Source organism: Callospermophilus lateralis, chromosome 1 (assembly GCF_048772815.1).
Source record: "Callospermophilus lateralis isolate mCalLat2 chromosome 1, mCalLat2.hap1, whole genome shotgun sequence".
Lineage (NCBI taxonomy): Eukaryota > Metazoa > Chordata > Mammalia > Rodentia > Sciuridae > Callospermophilus > Callospermophilus lateralis.
The window spans coordinates 120327284-120331421 of record NC_135305.1 but is presented as its reverse complement, the minus strand read 5'-3'; the positions used below and the strand labels follow the sequence as shown (position 1 = coordinate 120331421).

Below are 4138 nucleotides of genomic sequence, written 5' to 3'. Positions count from 1 at the left end.
GCATGGCTCTGCCCCTTGAAGACTTGTCAGGGCACTCAATTTGGCCAGGTTACCCACCCCAGTGGGGCAGGTTCATCCCCCCTAAGACAACAGCTCATGGGAGCAAGCCCAAGATCAGCCACGGCTTTCTGTCAACCTATATCCCCCTCTCCTTTTCTGGTCTGCTAAACACAAAGAATCTTAACTTTCCTAACCATGAATGTGGAGAATGATGACAAAGAATGGGAAAGCAGTGTCTGAGACTGGGGTATCTGATGACCTCATGGTTGTGGAAAGCCTGTTGCCTGGGAATGTTCCAGTGCAAGATTTCAGGGTGCCTAGCTGCTGTGATAATGCCCTGCATGAGGAGGCTCTTCAGAAAAATTTTATCTGCCTTGACCTTGATCTCAGGTCCATAGCTCCTGGGAATAGAGAAACTCTCCTGCTAGACAACCACAATGTTTCACTAGCTCTGTTACTTCTGAAGCTGCCTGCTTAACAGTAACTTTAAACAATGGACTTTCTGGAGAGCTACACAAAGCTCCTAACATTGCACATTGCAATTGTAAATTGCAACTGCAGAAAAGCTGAATAAGTGTTGCTAGCCCTGTCACTTTATGAGTAAAAAAAATAATGCTTTCATAGTCTTTAACCTGATAATGAGACTTATATAAATAAGGATTGCTGGTGTAACTGTAGATCTGCTTCTCCATCAGACAGCAGTACTCCACTCAGATGCCAGCTATTTCATCTTCAAAATATGCATCTGTGAGTCTTTTTTTCTAATCTCTCTTCACTCCTTGAAGGAACCTGCAAGTTTAGCTGTGCTGGTCATGATACATGATGACCCTGAGAAACAACGGAACACTTTTTAAGCAACTTTTCCTCCTTCAATCCCATTATATCTTGTATACCACTTACCAGTGTCATCTCCTTTTCAGTAAGCCCAGCGGAGACTATCAGATTTTTCACCACACTGACTCCCCAAACACACACCACTTCAGCAGGAGCTTCCCTCAAGACACGAGTCTAATCGGACTCTACCTGTTACAGGAACAGCAGGAAAGCTCTAGGGGCAAGCTCTCCTGCAGCCCCCAAAAGCCACTTAGGAGAACTGCACTGTGCTCACTGCTGTCTCCATCCACCCCAATACCTGGTTCCACCTCACATTGCACATATCTCCTTTAATGAAAGACATAGTTTTATTCATTCTTACATTTCTATATCCTGACACAATAAATCCTAAATTTTTGGAAGCCAAAAAAATAATCTTTGCCTTAAACTGGCACATAAGAAAATCACAAATATGAAGATAAAACATATAAGACTACTCCATATGCTAGTAAACAGAAGACTAATGGCACATCCTAATTTGTCCTACAGTGATCCTGACAGAAATTCTAACAGTATATTACTATGATGTCTTTAAAGATTAACTTTAATCAATAATCTAAACAATACAGTGATGGTCAATGACTTTGGAAATAGATTTTTCCAGACCAGAAAATCATTACAAAATCAGAAATGTAGTGTTGGCTTCTTATGACTGACCATCCCTTCAGGATACATGCCCATCACAAGGATAGTGAGGCCCACTTTGGTGCTGAGAGAAATCATTCCTAATTTGGGGTAAACTACCTACATCCAAGGATGGTCTAACTCTAGGCCCACTTTTCCACAGTGTTGAATCTACTCATTCCTGGGACCATTCAAGACTCAGCCTTGATCCCCCATATAAAAACTAGGTCAATTCCCCTATAATGCAATCACATCTAATTGCCTCTGGTTATATGATTCTCTTGAAATAATAAATATCTTATGATTTTTGAAAAAGGATAGGTGGTATAGGCCATAATTGTTGTTCTGCTAATTCAAGGATGGAGGTTTTTCCTGATCAACACTGTACATAACTTGATAACAGACCTTTACATTCTACACAAGAAACTGCTTTGCAGAGGTGGTGGGCTGCACTGTCCGGGTTTTGCCTTTCCTTTCTCTTTATATCCAGGCTCACAGCAGCTGCCAGAGCACCTGCTGAGAATTTCCTGGTGGCCCACTTTTGTGCTCCCATGCACCCTTTTGGCCCAGTCCTCCAGCCCAATGTTCTCTGCTGGTGCCAGGTGCCCCACTGCCAAGCCTTGCCCTGCCCCCTGACCCCACACATCCAGGCCCAGTGGCCTAAGCAGGCACCTGTCCTGAGTGCCTCCTTATAGGGGCAGCAAGGGTACCAGAAGCCCAGCCTCACAGCAGCACTGAAAAGAAGAAAGGCCTAGGGGTTGATCCCACGAAGATGGTTGCCAAGCCACAGACCCAGATGGCCAAGAAGATGCACACCAAGAAGGTTGCCCAGTGTGGCTATGTCCACAAGACCTCGCGAAATGCCCTGAAGAGAAGGCATCTGTAGAACCCTAGTTATTAGCTCTCTTAATTTTTTTTTGTTGTTGTTGTTTGTGGCTCTGCAATTCTCCAGGTTATTCAGAGCATCAGGAAGGACATATGAAGTCACTCACCTTAAGATGTTTTCATTCTGTGAATTTTAACTAGAACTCATTTAACTAGAATTGTTCTATACCCTGTTAAAAACAATTCACTGAGGCATCCTACCTCAGAATGACTTTCATAGCATCCTTCATGTATCATACCAAGGTTTTTTCCACAAGTCATTCAGGGTTTCTAGTTCATACCACAGTGCCTTGCAAAAAGCACCACATGAATAAAGCAATAAAATTCATTTGTTCCACTAAGGTAGTGGACCCTACTTAATAAAGTTTTTTAATGTGGTTATTGAAACATTACACAGTAAGAGTACTTAGTAAATCTGTGTAGATAGGGTCTAGATTTTGTTCACTCTAACATAGTTAGCTTAATTTAAAATTTGGAATCTTAAGGTTTTTATATAGGTAGGCAGTTTATTACTCTCTCTTGAAATGAAAGCACACTCCATTATAGGGTCATGTAATTTTCCTTAATAAAGTACTTATAAATGGAATATGGCCTAGTTTGCCATAACCAATAGCACCTGAAAATTTTGAAAAACTTTTGAATGCATAATAGAAGTAGTGATGCTTATATATAAGCCACATCTATTTGAATGATATTATTTCTAATTCACTTCCTTGGATTTTGCACAAATGAGCATAACCTAAAGGCCTCTTCTTAGGGAAAAGAAAAAAAAAACTTGCTTGGTCATTTTGTCACTTAATCAGCTACTGAGGTTTCACTAAAATATACCATAGTGAAGTGAAGTCAGGGAAGGTTTATGTCACATCGATATCACTAGGATTATTTTAACATATCAAAGGGATTTGTTATGCTAGCAAAATTTTATAGAAAATTGCTACTAGAAATGTGTGCATCATCAGGACTTACCATCATACCTTGCAGTGTGCCATAAGACATCTTAGCATACTCAGCACTTTTTAATACAAAAAAAAGGCACATGAACTAAAAAGTTACACTTAGTTTGAAAATGTTTTTTTGTAGGTTTATAATTAAAATGCCCTTAGGAGAGGTATTAGATTTATCAGTTTAGAGTGGCACTTGAAATTAAATGGATTTACTCATAAGATCATTCTTTAGTCTTCCTTTGTTTGTTTTTATAGATTAGAATTGATCACATTTTCTTCTTACTACTACTAAGGGTGAGAGTGATAAAGCAGATTTTGAGTTTTCTGGTACTGTTGAAAATGGCAAGTCTTGGATACACTTAGCCATAACTTGGTGCAAAATTGCTGAGCAGTGCATGTATATTAATGATTTGGTAAAATCTGCTTATGTTTGCTTGTGAATTGCCTCAGGATATCTCTTTTTAAATAAGCAGGTTTAACAGCAACAGAAGGAAAATCTGCTACCTAATATGTACACAATGCAAACCTCATAGAGGACTTTTGACATACACTCTGGTAAGGAGGAGAGTAAAGGAGAGGAGTGGTTAAGGGCATCTGCTGCAGTCCAGCTGCAGCAAAATAACGGGGCGGGGGGTGTGAGGAGCAACTTGTGTAGATTGATACAGCAGGAGTGGGAGCCTTTTATTGTAGGACAGGAGTGGTATATATACATTCCACACAGCTTATCTTAATTAACTTAAAATAGATACAGCAATCAACCAATAAGGAATCTCCACACTTAATGGCTCCCTGGCATTACTTCACAAACCACT

The 4138-nt window shown here is 40.1% G+C and overlaps 1 pseudogene; it reads left to right on the top strand.

Moving 5' to 3' along the window:
• Nucleotides 1–2269: 2269 nt before the first annotated feature.
• Nucleotides 2270–2479, top strand: LOC143637829 (stress-associated endoplasmic reticulum protein 1 pseudogene; annotated as a pseudogene).
• Nucleotides 2480–4138: the final 1659 nt, after the last annotated feature.